The sequence below is a fragment of the Lissotriton helveticus genome, chromosome 12 (genome assembly GCF_964261635.1).
Source record: "Lissotriton helveticus chromosome 12, aLisHel1.1, whole genome shotgun sequence".
In the NCBI taxonomy this organism is placed as follows: Eukaryota; Metazoa; Chordata; class Amphibia; order Caudata; family Salamandridae; genus Lissotriton; species Lissotriton helveticus.
Window position 1 is genome coordinate 496,271,262 of NC_136073.1, and position 21,567 is coordinate 496,292,828.

Consider the following 21,567-nt stretch of genomic DNA (forward strand, 5'->3'; position numbering starts at 1 on the left):
TGCACCTGGAATGTTCGTGGCTTGGGTTCAGTGCATAAACGTCATAGAATCCTTGCACAACTCAACCGGAGAGGGACACAAATTGCCTGTTTACAGGAAACACATTTGAACGCTGCTGAAGCGGTGAAACTGCGAAAGAAGTGGAGAGGACAGCTCTATGCCACCTCATATTCCGCATTCTCAAGGGGGGCCGCAATTTGGATGCGTGGGTCTCTTCCTTTCCAGTTGTTGGAAAAACGGGTGGATAAGGAGGGTCGCTATGTGTTTGTGAGGGGTCTGTTGGATGGGGAGGAAATTGTTGTGGGAAGCATGTACTCGCCTAATACGAACCAGTTGGGATTTCTGTCCAGTATCAACGGGGTGCTTGCAGACTGGGCTGACCTTCGCTGGGTGGTAGGGGGAGATTTTAATGCTGTACTTGATGTCTTACTGGATAGGTCGCACCCCCCATTACTGGCTACTGAGAGCAGGAAGCAAGCTGCTGCGCTTGCGAGTTGGGCTGAGGGCTGGGACTTGACAGATGTGTGGCGTAGCATTCACCCCACGGACAGGGAATACACCTTTTTCTCCCCTCCCCACCAGCTCCACACCAGAATCGATCATGTGTTCTGCTCGAGGTCCCTTACTGCATTGGTTGTCCAAACACAACACATGGGGAAAACGTTCTCGGACCATAGCCCAGTGGAGGTCACATGGCAATGGGGTAGGAGGCTAGCCCCCATACCGACCTGGAGACTAAACCCTGCACTCCTTGAGGACTCGGTCTTCCGGTCCTCCCTCTCCGACACTATTGAAACCTACTTCTCCACGAATGCGGGCACGGCTAGCTCCCGACAGGTAGAGTGGGACACTTTCAAAGTATGCCTGAGGGGGGCTGCTATGACTACTAGGGTGGGAAGGAAACGGGAGGTACTTAGCCAGCTTAAGGAGGTGGAGGGCTCGCTTGCGCCATTAGAGAACGAGGCAGCGGGTACCAATGTTCCCTTTTCACCACTGCAGGAGGCACGTATTAGGCATGCAGAGCTGCTAGAAGAGCTGCGAATTATTGACTATAGGGAGTACACGAACAGGCAGCACACACAGGCCGACCGAGCCGGCCCCCTACTTGCCCGTATCCTGCGGGACTCCCCGATCAGCCAACCCATTCTGCGAGTCTTGGACCACTCTGGCCAGCTGGCTACCACCCAAGTAGGGATTAATACAGCATTCAAAGACTACTATACCGCGCTATATGGCCCCCCACTACCCCTGTCCGAACCCGCATTAGTGTCCTTCATGGCGGAACTGGTTCTCCCGCAGCTTACTGCAGATCAGAATAAAGACCTGAAGCGTGCCATCACATTGGCAGAAATCAGACAGGCAATCAAAACCCTCCCTAAGGGTAAGGCCCCTGGAACGGATGGCCTGCCAACCGACTTCTACGCCACCTACATGGACCTCCTGGCACCGCGACTACACATTGTTTATCTGGAAGCTCTACGCACAGCCTCTCTACCACAATCAACCATGCAGGCTCTGATTACGTCCCTCTTGAAACCGGCCAAAGAAGGTCTACAGCTGGCCGATTACAGACCCCTGTCCCTTCTTAATACTGACTCAAAAATTTTGAGCAAGATACTGGCGTCAAGGCTTGTACAATATGTGCCACACTTGGTCCATCAGGATCAATGCGGCTTTGTCACAGGCCGTAATACGGCCATGAACCTTCGGCGATTGGCCCAGCTCATGCTTGGGAACGATGCGGCCGTGGCCTCCGAAGGATGCATCTCCCTGGACTTAAGACAGGCTTTTGATTCCCTGAGATGGGACTATATGTTTGCCACATTATTAAAATATGGGATACCACCGGAATTCCTCGCTTGGGTCAGATTATTATACACAATCCCCACGGCGAGGGTACGCACTTCCAACCAAATCTCGGGCCCCATGGCCATTGCCAGAGGCACCAGGCAGGGCTGCCCGCTTTCCCCCCTCCTCTTCGTTCTTGCCCTCGAGCCATTGCTCTGCAGACTTAGGCTGCTAGCCCCCCATTACGGTATACGGCGGCATGGGACGGACCACATTGTTTCTGCATACGCGGATGATATCATCTTATATCTCCGAGATTTGAGGGGTGAACTGGGCCCAATTTCCCGGGTTTTTGAGGAGTTTCGTGAAATATCTGGCCTCACCATCAGCGAGTCTAAGTCCTACGGATTTGCCTTTGTAGATGCGGGTGATTCGACCCCCCTGTCTTTTGCCCCACATGAATTCCAGATGGCGGAAACCACTTTCCGTTACCTGGGAATACAGATATATAGAGAGGCGAACATGATGATAGATGGCAACCTGGGGAGGGCCATTAGAGCACTGAAGTCTCAAGTTCAATTTTGGCTTACTTTGCCGCTCTCCATACCCGGTAGAGTGGCAATTTCCAAAATGGTGATGTTGCCCCGTCTTATCTATTACTTCACCAACCTGCCGTTTCAGATCCCAGCGGTAACATTCAAGACCCTCGACTCACTGCTCACGGAACTTGTGTGGGGCCATGGCCGCAGGCGTATAGGGTTGGCTAAGTTGCAACTTCCCTCCAACTCCGGAGGCATGGGCTTGCCGGACTTTAGGGCTTATCATTATGCCTGTCAACTACAATGGTTGGCTTACTGGGTGGCGGGCCGCAATCTACACGAGATTAATCTGACCCGAGAGGACCTTGCTAAGGGGAGAATACACCTCCTGCTCCTACCTGGCTCGGATCTGCCTAGAAACACTGCGCCCCTACTCAAACTGGCGATCACACTCTGGCGAAGGGCTTTGAAATACACGTCCGCGGGGACACCTTATGCCCCCACAATACCACTCCTGGGCATACCACTGGGCCCGGGCACACTTACAACGACTCTGCTGGAGCCCTGGCATGACGCGGGTGTGACACATGTGGGTGACCTGTTTGAGGGGGGGCACTTGTTGTCCTTCGCAGACTTCAAAACCATGCAGGGCATACCCGGCGGCTCATTCCTCCTGCATGCCGGTCTCCGACATTATATCTCGCACACCTGGTCACCCGACGGACAGGAACCCATTGCAAATCCTCTAGTCACTATGCTTTACCTCATGGGGACGGGCGGCCATCTAACTAAGTGGCTCACTGTTAGCATTAAATCGGGGAGGGCGCTTACACTGGCACCACTAAGAGCGTCTTGGGAGGCGGATATTGGGAGGCCATTAAGGGATAAGGAATGGGAGCGCATATTGCAATTCCCCAGAAAGGTGGCTAGAAATCCTAAATACAAGTTCATCCAATTGATGGTGCTACATAGAGCTTACCTAACACCGCACCGCTTACATATGATGTTCCCTGCATCCAAGAGCAGCTGTCCCCGATGTGATGCAGGCGACGCGTCTCTGGTACACATGTTGTGGCAATGCCCCAAGCTGGGGTATTTCTGGACCACTGTACATGGCTCACTTGAGAAGGCAGGTACATTGACCCGATCACCTACACTTGAACATATGCTCCTAGGGCTAGGTCCATCGACTCGCACCAGGACCGTGGCGGCGCGCTTCTCGGATCTGGCCCTGTTGTTGGCTAAGCGTGCCATCACGATGCGATGGAAGTCATCGAAACCGCCCAACCCTGACATGTGGAGGGCGGAAGTTGTACGTTGGGGTAAGGCTGAGGGCGAGGCACTACAAAGGGAAGAGAGTAGGGGCCTCCGCAAGACACCTATATCACTGGAATGGTTTGCCACATTAGGGGTTTTCGAGGCTGGCACTGACAGTGATGATGAGGATGTTAGTGAATAGCCACTTGGGGTGCGGTTGCGCCCATCATATGCACTACCACGAATAGTACCTGCGGTGCACTATGAGACTACACGGGTAGATCGTACCCGTCTATCGCATTCCACTGCCTAACCAGGCTGTATATTGGCCTTACCTGTGTGTAAATGACTAAAGTGTGGCCCGCATAACGATATTTAGATCATATGCCTAGTTAGAGAGTGAAGGGTGGGAACTCGCAGGGTGGGGGGTGGGGTTGGGGAAGGAAGGGGTTTGTTAGTTGAAATGATTCCTCGACAAAATGAAAAATCGAATTTATCATGCCTGTATACTTGATGTGAGCAACCGCATACGTGTGCAACGAAGTTAAACATTAATGTTGTATAAGCATGTCTATACTCTATTGTTGCTCTGAAACTTTGCTAATAAAAAGATTTTCAAAAAAAAAAAAAAAAAAAGAACAGCAAAATACACAAGATGATGGAGGGAATGTTGCACAATGGCAAAACATTCGGCCCCAGTCAGAGGTCTGGGTTTAATCCATCGTTATTTTGCTCACCAAGCCACCCCAGTTCAGACATGGCCATATGCAAATCAGTCTTGACCCTGTGCCTCATGGGAACAGTCCAGCCCGAACTGCCAAGCCATGTCTTCCCTGGACCGGAATCAAGCATCCGAGGACCGGTTTCTGGCTATCAGCCATCTTTAGCCAGGATAGCTTGACTCCAGTGGCTTAGTGAACACGGGACCCACGTCTGGGCATACCCTTCCCACAAAGAGTGAACAGCAAAACACACAAGATGATGGAGGAAATGTTGCACAATGGCAAAACATTTGCCCCCAGTCACAGATCTGGGTTTAATCCATCGTTATTTTGCTCACAAAGCCACCCCAGTTCAGACATGGCCAAATGCAAATCAGTCTTGACCCTGTGCCTCATGGGAACAGTCCAGCCCGAACTGCCAAGCCATGTCTTCCCCGGACCGGAATCAAGCATCCTAGGACCGGTTTCTGGCTATCACCCGTCTTCAGCCAGGATAGCTTGACTCCAGTGGCTTAGTGAGCACGGGACCCACGTCTGGGAATAACCTTTCCACATAGTGTGAACAGCAAAACACACAAGAGGATGGACGGAATGTTGCACAATGGCAAAACATTCAGCCCCAGTCAAAGGTCTGGTTTTAATCCATTGTTATTTTGCTCACCAAGCCACCCCAGTTCAGACATGGCCATATGCAAATCAGTCTTGACCCTGTGCGTCATGGGAACAGTCCAGCCCGAACAGCCAAGTCATGTCTTCCCTGGACCGGAATCAAGCATCCTAGGACCGGTTTCTGGCTGTCAGCCATCTTCACCCAGGATAGCTTGACTCCAGTGGCTTAGTGAGCACGGGACCCACGTCTGGGCATACCCTCCCCACATAGGGTGAACAACAAAACACACAAGATGATGGACGGAATGTTGCACAATGGTAAAACATTCGCCCCCAGTCACAGATCTGGGTTTAATCCATCGTTATTTTGCTCACCAAGCCACCCCAGTTCAGACATGACCATATGCAAATCAGTCTTGACCCTGTGCCTCACGGGAACAGTCCAAGCCATGTCTTCCCTGGACCAGAATCAAGCATCCTAGGACCGGTTTCTGGCTATCAGCAGTCTTCAGCCAGGATAGCTTGACTCCAGTGGCTTAGTGAGCACGGGACCCACGTCTGGGCATACCCTTCCCACATAGGGTGAACAGCAAAACACACAAGATGATGGACGGAATGTTGCACAATGGCAAAACATTCGGCCCCAGTCAGAGGTCTGGGTTTAATCCATCGTTATTTTGCTCACCAAGCCACCCCAGTTCAGACATGGCCATATGCAAATCAGTCTTGACCCTGTGCCTCATGGGGACAGTCCAGCCCGAACTGCCAAGCCATGTCTTCCCTGGACCGGAATCAAGCATCCTAGGACCGGTTTCTGGCTATCAGCCATCTTTAGCCAGGATAGCTTGACTCCAGTGGCTTAGTGAGCACGGGACCCACGTCTGGGCATACCCTTCCCACAAAGGGTGAACAGCAAAACACACAAGATGATGGAGGGAATGTTGCACAATGGCAAAACATTCGGCCCAGTCAGAAGTCTGGGTTGAATCCATTGTTATTTTGCTCACCAAGCCACCCCAGTTAAGACATGGCCATATGCAAATCAGTCTTGACCCTGTGCCTCATGGGAACAGTCCAGCCCGAACTGCCAAGCCATGTCTTCCCTGGACCGGAATCAAGCATCCTTGGACCGGTTTCTGGCTATCAGCCATCTTTAGCCAGGATAGCTTGACTCCAGTGGCTTAGTGAGCACGGGACCCACGTCTGGGCATACCCTTCCCACAAAGGGTGAACAGCAAAACACACAAGATGATGGAGGGAATGTTGCACAATGGCAAAACATTTGCCCCCAGTCACAGATCTGGGTTTAATCCATCGTTATTTTGCTCACCAAGCCACCCCAGTTCAGACATGGCCAAATGCAAATCAGTCTTGACCCTGTGCCTCATGGGAACAGTCCAGCCCGAACTGCCAAGCCATGTCTTCCCCGGACCGGAATCAAGCATCCTAGGACCGGTTTCTGGCTATCACCCGTCTTCAGCCAGGATAGCTTGACTCCAGTGGCTTAGTGAGCACGGGTCCCACGTCTGGGTATACCCTTTCCACATAGTGTGAACAGCAAAACACACAAGTTGATGGACGGAATGTTGCACAATGGCAAAACATTCGCCCCCAGTCACAGATCTGGGTTTAATACATCGTTATTTTGCTCACCAAGCAACCCCAGTTCAGACATGGCCATATGCAAATCAGTCTTGACCCTGTGCCTCATGGGAACAGTCCAGCCCAAACTGCCAAGCCATGTCTTCCCTGGACCGGAATCAAGCATCCTAGGACCGGTTTCTGGCTATCAGCAGTCTTCAGCCAGGATAGCTTGACTCCAGTGGCTTAGTGAGCACGGAACCCTTGTCTGGCATACCCTTCCCACATGGGGTGATCAGCAAAACACACAAGATGACGGACGGAATGTTGCACAATGGCAAAACATTCACCCCCAGTCACAGATCTGGGTTTAATCCATCGTTATTTTGCTCACCAAGCCACCCCAGTTCAGACATGGCCATATGCAAATCAGTCTTGACCCTGTGCTTCATGGGAACAATCCAGCCCGAACTGCCAAGCCATGGCTTCCCTGGACCGGAATCAAGCATCCTAGAACCGGTTTCTGGCTATCAGCCGTCTTCAGCCAGGATAGCTTGTCTCCAGTGGCTTAGTGAGCACGGAACCCACGTCTGGGCATACCCTTCCCACATAGGGCGAACAGCAAAACACACAAGATGATGGACTGAATGTTGCACAATGGCAAAACATTCGCCCCCAGTCACAGATCTGGGTTTAATCCATCGTTATTTTGCTCACCAAGCCACCCCAGTTCAGACATGGCCATATGCAAATCTGTCTTGACCGTGTGCCTCATGGGAACTGTCCATCAACTGTTGTTTTTGCATTTGTCACCCCGAGTGGGACGGGTATGCTCAGACGTGAGTCCCGTGCTCTCCATGCCACTGGAATAAAGCTATCCAGGCTGATGAGGGCTGAAAGCCCGAAACCGGTCCTTGGATGCTTGTCTCTGTACTGGGGTGAATGTATGACATTGTTCTGCATTCTGTCCATCAACTGTTGTTTTTGCAGCTGTATAATGTTGGGCAGGTGGCACACATAATGTTTAGTCATATATTCAGGAATGCAGATAGTTGTATGCAGAGGTTCCTTAATAATTAGACATGGTCCTTTCCAGCGCAGACGCTAAGGGTTGTGTACCATCCTTTCCCATTTGACTTATTGCGATTCCACCATTTGAAAATTTGCTTTCAGTTACTCTACTTAATTCCATAGTTCTCTACTCTACTCTACTTAATTCCATTGATTGACTACTTGCCATTAACTTGAAGATGTTTTCAGGGATAGTACCGTATATCTGGCTATTTACAAAGGAACTTGCAAAAGAAGGTTTTGTTTTTTCCCTTAGGGTCACTCCAAATGGCAATGTAACCCAGGCTGATTGATATAGAAAATCTACATCCAATGATTTTGGTTAGCGTAACATCAAACTTGCACTTGTAATCAGGCGATCTATATTACTGGGCATAACAAACACTAACAACTTGGAGTGTGGCTTTAAAGAAACTTAGCTGTCAAAGTCTTCGATGGCTGCACTATAGCACAATAGAAATTAGAATTACTGTGGCAATGATTTTTTTGCAGTACAGCAGGGATACTGCACTCCTTTAAAATTGATTATAATTGTATGACAGCACATCTTGCTCCAAAGCGCATTCTTGGAAAGGAAAGGGTGTTAGTGTCAAGACAGAAGAGTTATGACTGGGCAAAGCAGTCAACATCATCAGTACTTGGAAAAATCTTCAAAAACATTTTTCAGTGTAGACACATTTTAAAATGTATGGGCAATTCCTCAGTATGTAAAAACAACACTGAAAATGCCCACTCATAATTCTCAAATCAAAGTCAAACATTCAAAACCTTGTGCTCCAAATTGCACGCACAGTATTGTTTTTTAAATAATACTTGGAATGCAAGTTAAGAGAATTTCAAGCATTTCCGACCCCTCCATGCACATAGCGTGTCAACCGTAGGTGTCTATTTTCATACCAGTTTTGTTGGTATTGCAGTCCCTCCCACAATTGGGGGTCTGAAACTTTTGCTACTCCAGAAGGTAAGAGAATACATTTGCATAATTGATGAGTGACTCGACTGAGTAATTGCAATGCAAAAGCTAACTTAATCAGTGTCCACTGCATAAAGCAACATATAAATAGGAGGAAATGCAACTCAAGTAAATGCAATGTTAGCAGGCAAGAGTTTCATGCAGTGGCACCAATTGTTTTATCCAACTGGGACAGATAATCGAATTAAATATTTTTCACTGACCTCTCACTCATAGTCCAAAATGTAAAGAGATTTGAAGAAGTTTGTTTAATGTATTGCCTTAACATGACATTAATGCACAGATACTCTAATGCAGTCAATAAACGTTATTCATCTGGCATTCCAGCCATAAAAGCATAATTCATAAAATGTACAATAAAACATGTTTCTGTCAATAAAACTTCTAAAAATAGTGATGCAATATTCACTTGGGGGCAAGAAATACTATCCTCAGCCTTACACAGAGCACACTTACATAATCACTGTTCTTTATATGCTTGTTGCCAGACCATACCTACTAGAGAGAAATTAGGTTTGTTCACGTTTGGATTGACTATAGCAAATGATAGCTGAATCCTAAAATAGCTAATGTTGTTTGCCATCTTGTTTTGTGACACATGAACATTTTATATCTAGGCGAGTTGGAGTCCCAATTGTCGAATGTAGTGTTATTTTTCCTGTTTTCCCATATGTAGAATTTTATTTTTTTTCATTGTGATTATTGTGGAATGTTTTAATGAATAGATCATTAAAGAAGACACCTGCAGAGTGCAGACTAACTCATGTCACAGAGAGTGTAAGTTGTAAAGATACAGAGAGAAAATTGTATTGTGAGAACCCTTGAGAACCCAACGTGCATATAACTGTATCATTTTACTCTAACGTGATTGGACGGTCTTAAGAGAACTGCGTGTAGGTGTGTAAAATGTGTGTTAGCTGAGATGATGAGGAGTCCTAAGCAGACCAGGAGATCTTAGAGTACCCTCTCAGAGAGTGAGAAGTGATTTTCCTTTGTCCTTCTTTTTCAGATGACCTTTGCTGGTTCTTCCTCTGATTTATAAGATTTTGATTAAATTAGAATTTCATATTAATCCACACATATTGATTGAGCATATTTGTTAATGCTACCCTGATTTTTGCCTTCTGAAAACCACTAACCTTTAATAAACCTTCATGATTTGTAACACAATTAATCTCTGTCTTTTTTGTGGAGCCTAATGTGCTTCACATATTATTGAATGTACTGATTTGTTAGGTAGGCTCAGTTGTGGAGCACCTACATTCATAGGGGATTAACACCGCTCCGGGTCCATCGAGAGAAGCTCTTTATGGCACTCAAATTTATACAAAAAAATGCCAACAATAGCATGCTACCTATCAAATAGGAGAGCTTTTGCATATCCTAAGGTGCGTGAAGCACTATGTCAATTCAACTGTTAAACAATAAACTTGCAAACAATGCACATTCCTTATTGACAGAGGAAATCTGCAAATGTTTTCAAAATGTTATGAAACATTCACCGCTTCTCAAATCTGTGTAAGAAAATCTAATCAGCAAGTATAAATAACCCATACACATATGGTCCACTCTGTCACTATGCACCACTACACTTCCTCAACTTCCCTCAGAAGTGTGTCTAGCCATTTGAATTACGTATAATTCACACAAGAATTTGCAGCTTTTTCTGTTTTCTTTACATTCTTCATGCAATTTACATTAGCTTTAAATGATGGGAGTCTTATCTTTTCCCGCAAGTTAGTAAATATTTGTTCTTTTTAAGCACAAAGAGTTTGCTATTGTAGCTTTTAGTTGTGTCACTCTGTACTCACTTTCAAGTTTGTATCGAGTTTTCCTGCATTCAGCCCCCCGAACCAACTCTCCAACTGCCTTTTCATTAGCATACAAGTGACGTGATCAGATACACAATTGATGGACGGAATGCAGAACAAATCAAAATATTCAGCCCCAGTCAAGAGATCTGGGTTAAATCCATCATTCTTTTGGTCTCCATGCCATCCCAGTTTAGACCCAGCCATACGCAAATCAGTCTTGACCCTGTGCCTCATGAGCAAAAAAATGATGGATTTAGGCCCAGATCTCTGGACTGGGGTGAATGTATGAAATTGTTCTGCATTCTGTTCATCAATTGTTCTTTTTGCAATTGATTTATAAATGGAGCTTAATTATGTCAGCTACAGAGCCCACTCTGGTTCCATCACTGACATACTCCTCTTATTTGGCCATTCGGCTTCCAGACCAATTTAGAGTGGACGATTGAATGGCCAGCCACTGCTAGGTAAAACTGACAGTTAAGAGGCAGTGAAAACTGCTAAGTGATTCCCATACAAAGGGAGACAAATCCCATGGCGTGGGGATCTTTGCTTTTCTAGTTTCAAAATCGTGCTTTACGATTTGTTTTTGAAACCATGTTAAAAGTTTGATTGAAGGTACCTCAATCTTAATGTAGCCATATGTCAATCTTTTAATACTTTAACAAGAACTGCTGTGATGAAGGTTCAAGGCAATGACTAGATATGTCCGTTAGGCAGGCGGACATCTCACATTTGGAGGACGGTTCTTCCCAACCATAAATCAGGCCCTGATTTATTTTTACCTTGAGATATGCCAGCTAGTAGCATAACATTCCGAAAAACTGAGGAGTTAGGCCTTTCTAATTCCCATATGACTTCTATGGAATTTTGGAACATGGTTCGACACAGAACTTTGTTTTACTCTCCAAATGTCAGAAGTTATAAAGAAGACTAATCTCCTCTCCATTTACTGAAGCTAAATCTATATGGCAAAAACGAAAAAAGGAAGCCAAAATCTCCAGCAACAACAATAGCAAGGAGCGATATTAAGCCTGAACCTAAAAAAATGTTTTTGATTCATCGAAACTCTCATAGAACTTCTCTGATTACCCACCCATGTCCATTCAGATGTTGCCCCTACACATATGAGCAAGTAAACCCTGTTATTGGGAAAAGCAATCATGATCACACAAACTGAAGAAGGCGATTTGAGTAATGGAACAACAACTTCCCACAGAACTAATTGAAAAAGAGCCTCTTTATAATGATTGTCTTCTACCTCCCTAACGTCATTGGGTCCAGCACCTTACATTCTACAGGGAACATGCCACGCCGAAAAAATCAGTGCAACCTTCATTGAAGCATAGATAATAGTGCACATGGATGCACACCGCCAGGTCTTTCAGTATCTACCAACACAGTGAGGTGGAATATAGAACGAGAACTTATCTCTATAAATTCACTTTAGTTGCGTTATGGGTTCCTGCCCCAAAACAACTAAATTAACTAAACAAATAATTTTAAAAATGCATTTTGAAAATTAATAACATCTTAGTCAGTCAGTTGACACTAGAAAATCATAAAAGTGAGCATACAAATGATTGTTCCTAAAAACAATATCTAAAAACATATAGAAACACAGTAACATGGATTAAAAAAGCATGAAATACATGAACACCTGGTTATTCTTGTCGGAAGGTGGTTTATTAGAAATTTGAGGTAGGTACCTATAGCTATTAATAACACCACCATCACAAACAAGGTCCAGTCAAGTCTCAATAAATGAATCCTTGCTCAACCTTTAAAGGCTTGGCTGACGAGCAGTCAGGCTTAACTTAGGAGACAGGTGTGAAAAACATTTAGTATTACGAAAACAGTAAATAGGTAAAAGACACAACACAATAAAAATCCAACACCTATTCATTAAAATTGAAATTATGTTTATTTTTAAATGACACCAAAGTGACAAAAATTCTTTATAGGGAACCATAGATATGAATTTTGAACGTTTAAATTAGTGTAAAGTGTCAACCGTGGCTATATGATTGTGCTGGACCAGTACAACGTGAAAGGTTAAGGCCAGGTGCGATGGAGCACTGGTTGATTACAATGAGTGGTTGGATCCGGTCAAGATTTTACCTTCGTACTTAGTCACTATTATGGAGCTTTATCTATCAATGTTGATCGATCGGGTCCTTGGATTTGGATTTCAAGTCAAAGATGATGGCCTGCTGCAGCACAATGCCTCGGTGAGCCCTGGAGGTCTTTGTCTTTGTCATTGACGTGAGGAGCTCCAGAGATTTCAGCAGGGCAAACCTGTGGTCAGACCAAGTAGCAGTTTGACATCACCGGTTTGACTCTCGTCGTTTATGATGATCTCTTTCTGGACGTTTTTCACAAAAGTTATCAAAAAGTTCCTAAACTTTCAGATTTTCTTCTGAAAGGTTTCATGAGGATCGGAAAGGGTCCACAACATCAGCCAAGGTTTCGGAAGATCTGGTTTGCCTTTTGGGGGCTGGGACTCCAACTCCCACATTGCACCTGGTCAATCCAGGAAAATCCAGGTGAAGCTGGTCAGTTGGAGTTGTCCTCTCAGTGGATGTTGCATGTGGCTTCTTCCAGTACTTTTCTACCTGATGCTGTTCAGGGAATCTACTCCTTATCCTTCAAGACAGGCACAGTCCTTTTGTGTGAAGCCTTTGGAGTTACGCAGGTAAAGTCCTTCTGAGTGAAGTCCTCTGTTGTGCAGCTCAAGGGTCCTGCAGGACAGCTCTTCTTCTCCAGATGTTTCAGGCAGGGGTCTGAGGTGCTCTTGCAGATTGCTCATATGTATTCCCCATTCTGGCCAGGGAAGAGGAGGGGATGCTCCCACCAATCTGGTTCAAGTTCCCACCCTCTGCCATGACAACTACCTGTGCAGTTTAACACATTTTTGTCTCAGAATGCACATTTCTTCCAAAATCAAAATAAAGAAATTCACTCCTTGTGGTTCAGGGCTGGCTAACCTGACCCACAGGCATGGCTAATGTTTCCCTACACTCTCCTTTTAGCCCCTCTCCTAATCTAATTAGAGGGGCTCCCAACTGTCTTGGGATCAAGGAAGTAGAGGTGGCCTGGGTCCTGTGGCATCGGTGCTTCTCTCTTTGAAGTCCAGGTAATCTCCCCAGCCCCCCTTCCTGCCCCTGGCTTTTCAAAGAAGACAATCTCCTGCCACCAAATGTCTGTAGTGTTTCAGCCCCATGCTTCTCCAAACCAATCTAATCAGGGAGTATCTTGGCTCAGGTTGTCAGAGGCTGGCCAATCAGAAGAGGCTGCTACAGGGCTGCTTTAGATAACTTTAGGAAAGTAAGTTTAGATTAGTTTTTAAATTTTGAATGGGCAACAGCTACCCAACAAGGGTTTCCTGGCGCATAAAGCAGGTCAAGGCGTGATATACAGAGCGTGCTTTATTTGTCAAATAACCAAGTTTTTAGCGACTAATTAAGCTAATAAACTACTTTTTTGCAATAGTTGTAGTAAATCTGACTTTCGAAAATGGTTGGATTCATTGTAACTTTTATTTTAATATGTTTAATTATGCTGCTAGCTCACTTCTGTCAAACGTTAGACTTTATAAATATTAATGAAGCCTTACCCTAATAGCCGATAGATCTAGCAACACTGCAGTGGGGAAATAACGCTTTGACTGTTTTTCCTTCACTAGGGCATATAAAACATATCCAATTATGTCCCTGCATTTCATAACAAGGTAACCTATTTTTGCAGCACCTAGGACAGACCTTAGGGAAGACTTAGCTTTAGACTTTGGAAGTACTTTTAATTCCAAAGTGGAATTTGGACACAGTTTTATTTTACAACTGGCCTACAAGGCAGGGCTGGCTTTAAAATTATATCAGACACCTCAGCAGTGCACATGTAAGTATATGAAGTTTACTGGGCTTTCTAAACCTACATGCCCCACCGTATACTAGGGACTTATGGATGAGTTGTCGGACCCAATTGTAATTACACCAATTATCATTTACCATTTAAGAAAAAATTACTAGCCATGTGTCTGTTTAGCAGTGCCCATGGCACTTTCAGAGTCAGTAACCAACGGAATCAGTAAGTGAAAAAGAGGACTTTCCATCAATTCCATTCTCAATACACCTAATATGAACGAAGATAAGAAGAAGTACACTTTCGATGTAGGGAAAAGGTGTAAAAAAAAGTGGTCTACCTTGTATTCATAGTGTAATTTGCTAAACCTGGTACAATTCATTACAATTTGCAAGATTTCGGGAATAGATATATAATCACAGGCACACATTGGGAGTTTGAAAACTTTTAACAAGTCACCATTGGAGAACATAAGCTGAGTAATCAGATTTAGCCCTTCAAAAGGTCAGCAGCCTCCGATGGTGACGGGGCATGTCGAGATTCAAGTATGGTTCCATGCTCATCACAGATTTAACCATACAAAAGTGGTGCATGGTTTCTTACTCAAAGCACAAGCCTCTCACTCTCGAGATAAAATCCTGCTTGACCCAATCAACAATCAGGATCATAAAAGAGTTCCGGTCCCTCTAGGTCTCTCAAATTGTGCAAAAGGTAATGCAGCAAAGGGATATGTGACATGTTAACCAATTCCTTTTTATAAGCAAGCACAATTTATTTGTTAAACTTCAGCTCATCCTTCAACCAAACTGATAAACATAATGACAAAAGACAGAGGTCAATTACATCTGATATATAACCCATGCCCAACAATACTGGGATATAAAAGGGTGGGCACCAGACGATCACCTACAGAAGGAACATCCTGATCCTGTTCTGGTAATACAAATTCTAGTTGTTTAATATAAAGAATCAAAAGAAAGGGAGCCAGGATACAACCTAGACAAACCCCTCTCTACAAACTAAATTGCTGTGTACATTACTCATTTGGACCATATCTCACTAAGGCCGACAGATCATTGTGCAAATCATGCAAGAAAGTGACAAGTGCAGGATTAACCCCCATAGACCGGAGCCCTTCTCAGAGCTTAGCTCTATGGATCCTGTCGACTGCTGAACTGAGGTCCTTAAAGGCCAGATGGATTGTGCCCCCTTTTGCTTTGGTGTACTTAGACCCCAACCTGGTCTGAACTTGTATTGTATATTAGATAGAAAAATGTGTTCCCTAGCCCAGACAGTAAGACGATGCAATAGAACTCAATCTATGATTTGCAACTTCAGAATCCAACAATGAAATAGGTCTATATTATGCTGGATCTGCTCTGCTCCCCTTTTTAAAAACCAGCAAACCTTGAAGGTGACAGACAGCAGCAAAAAGCAGCATTTAAGTGTAGGGTCAACAGGGGTGCCCAGAGGTCAACTTGCGATATAAACAAGTCACCAAGGACCACATCAGGATTGGAGCCGTATCTTATGGAAGGATTAAAATAGATTTTTTATCTCCTTCCACCAAAACATAAACCTCAAACCCACCTGGATATGGGGTGTGCTGGATTACTTGCTCTCAGAGCCATAAATTGCCCCACAATGGCCAGTCTAAGTGTTGGACTTGGGCCTTTTTGGCAGGTTTACCCCTAGGCTTTTTGCCTTTAGCTTCTGGCATGGTGGTAGTGATTTTAGGCCACTGCGCACTTTAACCCTGTGGCCCAGTGTACGGTGCGTGCGCACTCTGAGTGCGTGTACTGAGTGTGGACCTGCCCTCTCATAGGAATGCATAAGGGATATGTGTGTCCATGGTAGTTCCTGATATGTGGGGAGTGCAGGGGCGAGTTTGGTATGTGCCAACTCGTGAGAATAAATGCTGCGCAATGGTGTGCGCAGATTTATTGTGTCTAGTGGAGAAGTGCCACTTTTAGACATTGGCATTTCTGTGTGCTGTGAGATGTGAATTTCCTGTCTGGCTTGTGAGTGACAGTGGCTGGCTGGTGTGCTTGGCTCCAGGAGCCAGGGTGAGTCTCCCCGGTGGTGAATAGGGAGATCTGCATGTAGATGGGAGGGAGGAGTTGTACCTGGGACCTGAATAGGGCTGTGCCTTCCCTCCACAATGCTTGCTCCACCTCCTGTGGTGTGTCTGATGTCCCTGGCCTGTCCTGTGAATAGAGAGGGGAGCTGAGCAAAACAAAGTGCTCCAGAACCAGTTGTATCTGGTTCTCCCCTTGCCTGCACCTTTTAGACGAAGGATTTAATGGTATAAAAGAAGGGGTTGTGACCCCATGAACATTTTCTTTTTCTTGGACTGGAATCTGCCTGGGGCGTGCTTCTTCTGGGGCCCAAGGGAAGGCTTGCCTCCCTGGGATCTGCCCTGCCGCTGGATGCCTGGAGAACTTCTCTTTGGTGACCCTTCTGCCCTGCATTGCCCTCTTCATCTGGGAGGACCTTGTTGCTGGGACCCTTTATGCTTCAATTGCTATTCCTTGGGACTTTGTGGTTTTGTACCCCCTAGCACCTCGTGATCGCTTTCTGTTTATTTCTTAACAGCGCTGTGACTGTAACCGGCTGACCAGTGCTTTATCGTTATTACAGAGCGCTTTCCTTAGTTCACAGAGCGCCCCCCCCCTTTCAGCCTGCAGCACGGAGCTGTGGTAATTTCCATGGGAATCCTGACGTAGGGATTCCCCCGCTGTGGCTGATATCTCGTGGGTGCCCACCCCACGTCATGCCACATTGTCTATAATTTATTATTGCTAGCGGGTGCCCACACCGCGTCATGGCTGCAATCTTGATTTATGTCCTTAGCAGGTACCCACCCCGCTTCAAGAGGGCTCAACGCCGCGGCCCAGAAGTGAGGCACCATGACGCCTGACTAGGGGCGGGACCTCGAGAAGGAAGAGGAAGTCGAGAGCCTCGCGGGCTCCCATTGTGACAACCCGTGTCCCAGGAGGGGGCCCGGGGGAAGTGAGAAGAGGCCAGCACGAAGGCTCACTGACGGGGCTCCAGTGTAATGCAGAGAGCCCCGCGTACCGCTTCCTGGCCGCTGCCCCCGCTGCCCAGGTAGAAGTGCAGCCTTCAGAGTGGAGAAGGAGGACAACGCAGAGATGCCTCCAACAGCAGCCCGTTTGAGTTGGGGCTTCTCCAGTGTTGTCAGTGCCCTCGAGGCACATTGCCGGTGCTTAGGGATTCCTGTGCGGGCCCGCCGTTGCGGGCTGCTCCCCTGCGATTGCCATAGTGTTGTTTAAAGTGGCCCTGAGGGCACCATGGTTGTTTCCTGAGCGGTCCCACTAGTTAGAGGGGCGCTCCAACGTGGCAAGTGTTTTCATTATTGGCCTCATTATCCCAGAGCCTTCGTGGCTCCAACAGAGGGCATCCATGTTTCAGAGCCAGATGGCTCCCACATGTGCAGTCTGTATTTTCAGAAGCCCCGTGTGGCTCCAACATTTGCCTAAGTTGTTTTTAGCGCCTAGCTGGCTCCAACGTGGGTTATATTTATTTTAAAGGCCCTTGTCCTTTCTCCGCAGCTCATTAGGGGACACACGTTTATTCTTAGGGCCTAGATGGCTCCAACGTGTGGCGTATTTGTTCCTGAGGGCCATTGAGAGCCCATGCCGCATTTTTACTTTCACAGCTGCCCAGCAAGTAATGGGCAGCTGCACCGTTTAGGTCGTTTTCATTTTAGGCGACAGGTGTTGAATCCAGGAGTGAGAAGCAATCCTTTGCCCCATCTCTGCTTGCACAGCTGCGCAGCACTTAGTGCCAGCTGCTATGTTTAGGCCCTTCATTTAAGACTCCCAGCTGCCCGCAAGTAGTGGGCAGCTATAACGATTAGGTTTGCGCAGTGGCGCACCCTTGACTGTCGCTGCATTAGGCAGCACGCCCTGACTTTGGACAGAGGGCATTTGAGCCCCATAGAGATGGCCAGTGGGTCCAGGGGACTATTAGGTTTGTAGGGCGCAGGGCCCTAGTGTGCTTTTTAAAGATGCTAGGAAATGTAATGTTTATAGTATGTTTTATGCACCTTGATTTATGCTTATAGATGTGCTTTTATGCTTATTAAGTTTTTCCTACTGTCTTATGTTTTATTTCTCTACTGTGGTCTAGGTTTGATTTATTGTCTACTGCAGGTTATGTTATTAAGTTTATTACCTAATGCTTGTTATGTTTAGAAGATTATGGTCTACCATATTTTAGCTTATGAGGTTGGCGCAGAATAGAGTTCTCGCCTCATGTGATACTGTGCCTGTTATGATTTATGTTACAGGTTGACGCTGAGTATAGTGTCTGCCAGTGATTACTGGCTGTGTTCTAAATTCCTGGTATATTCTTACTTTTACTATTCTTTACCAAGTGCTAATTCTGACAGTAGCTCACGTGGCCCTGTCATGTGTAAATAATCCCCCGTAATATTGCCCGTGCCAATTGGCACAATGTATATTGTGTGATTACTATCCGATATGTTTTATTATAATACAAAGGCTATTTTTATATATAACCGTGTTTGTGCCTAGTGTGTTGTTACTGTGTGTGTTGTGCAAATGCTTTACCCATCGCCACCGGTATAAGCCTAGCTGCTTGTGCCAATCAACCAAGGGGGTGATCAGGGGTTATCTTTGGCGTGTAACTCCCTTTCCCTGACTAGAGTAGTGGTCTCTGCCTGGCTTTGGCGCAAGCTTTAGCCAACCAGAGATCCCCATTTCTAACACTATGCCTGGGCCATTATGGTAAGGGTCTGCTGCTCTGAACTAAACAAAGGGTGGTTCACTACCCTCCAAATGCCCACACTATCCCTAGACGTGCTAGCTGCCAATACGTTCTCCCAAGACTCGTTTTTTAAATACCTCTTTCGTTCATTACAAGCTGAGATATATATATCGTCCTAGCCTTCCTTACCTCTTCCAGATTATGGGTTTTCTTGTGTGTAGGATGTCCAACAAAACTTTATGTGCCCAGGAACACCTCTTGTCAAATCATTTGCAGTGGGATGGAGAGGACACCACCCCTATTCTGGTGAGGGCAGAATGAATAGTTTTGCAGAAACTAGAGAAAGCTGCCAAAGTACTAGCATCCGATGCTTCCCCATTTAAACACAATGCCATGAAGCATCCAGATTAGAGATAAGATCAGTGGGGGTAATTTAAGCCAATCTTACCATTACTGTCCTGATCCATTGTTGTAACAGGTTCCTTGAATAGGTTCCCGACATCCAACTGCAACTTGTCCCACAGGAAAGTATCAACTAAAGGATTATGGTCACTATATATCCCACGCAACCTTCAAATTTACAAAAGAAAAAAATAAACATGCAGGGACAAAAATATAGTCGATTATAGAGCTAGTGCTCCTTCTCCTGAATATGGGCAGCCTCTTTTAAAGATTAGGCTTCATTATTAAACAGAAACATCATTTTATAATCTGTGATTAAATTGACTAGCATATCACCCAGCCACTTATGTTTAAGAAGGGCCTAATCAGTGAGTAATAATTAGTTATAAGTATCCCCATTAATATGAAAACGCATGCAGAGGTACAAATTAAAATCCCTGTACATCAAAATTCGGCAATCAACAGAACAAATAATAAAAAAAAACTCTAAAGTCTCTTACATAATCATGATTATCTCTATCTGGTACTGGATTCTAAACAATCACAATTAACATCCTATGGAAATTTGGAAAGTTCAAGAGAACACCTAGGATGTTAGGTGAGTTGGAGGTAACCATATCCGCTTTACTATATTCGTGTAATTTAAAATGAGCGGCGCAACACCTCCTCTAGCTTTGCTGTTGGTAGAAGGTATGACATTGACAGGAAACGTAGCGTACCCAACCAGATGTAAAATTCCCTGTGCATCCCAGGTCTCTTAAAAAAATCATATCATAGATGCAGGTCATCTTAATCCACACATGGTCATATGTTTTGCCATGTCCCAAGCTATGTGCCATCTTAGTACTTTAAGTTCCCTGTGTGAGATTGACGCCTTAGACCCAACCAAGTTACCTGCCCCGGGGATTGGGCCAGTCAGTCGAGATCCACTAGTCTAGATAATGGTTCAAAGCAATTGCTATTCAGCAGGCTAGAGTACTACCCTTGAGAAGGAAACTAACAGTGCTACCTTTCTGTCCAGAGTTCACCCCCCCCCCACAGGGGCCTGATCTTGCGAGGCTGATATAAAAAGCCTAATGGGATTACTGCATTTCTAAAATTCAAAACAGTACTAATCCAAGTTTTATGAAGAATATATCCCACCCTCATAGTTTTACAAATGTCCACAAATATGCAGTCTCCTGTGCTTGTTTTGCAAGAGTTCCTAATTCAGCCTACTCTCCACACCATGATAATCTCTTTAAATAAGGGTTAATCAAAATGACCCTGCTGGTTGGTCAACCAATGTATAACTTTGTTTTTATACTGCTGAAAGATTGCTGAATCCTTATCCTTAAGTTGGAGAACATTAGTCATTGATAAAGCATAGGGAGTGGATGCTGGAGGCGACATAATAACCACATCAAATGGTTTGTCACCTAGGGGCAGCATCGGCAAAATGATAGGGTTTCCTCCCTGGGCGTCCTGAATCTACACTCCCAGAGTTAATCTGAGGAGAATTTCTGTTAATACGGTCATTAGGTGGGGCAGCCTCAGAGGCTAACCAGATATTACGGGGTAGTATGGTGTCAGTGGCTTTATTGTCAGTGGTGTTGCTAATCAATACCAGCCTCATGTTGGTCTCTAACGGATGGGATGGATGTTGCCTACGGGGCTGGTCCTGAGAGGAGATGTAAGAGACACCATGTGTAAAATAGGACAAAGGAGCTGATTCTCTCAAGAAATTCTCTATACGCTCATGAATGAAGCCCACCATCTCTCCCAATTCCCCCCCCCCCCATTTCTTCCATGTTAGCAAATCCAGTACTAAAAGCATTAAAGACAGTCAACATGTTTGCTTCCAGTTTAAGGAAAAGGTCTTGGTGAATACAAGAGTATGTATATGGTGAGGGGTCCAGAACATGATTCCCCTTTTTCACCCCTTTCCAGATTTGCTTCTATGCTTGGGCTTGCTAGTCAACAAATGCTCTACCTTCTGGCTTTGTCCAGGTGATGGTTTATTCTGCACTCAGGATCCAGGATGTGATTAATCGGGACAACCTCAATAATGACACTGTGTGACGAGTCACATAGATTAGAAGAACCCTCAGTAGGTATATAACGGGGCCGAACCTCCACCTGGCTTCTAAAAGGAGGTCTTCCACACTTGTGATTTCTGTCACAAGGACCGCCACTGGTTTATTGAGGAAGGATAATATAAT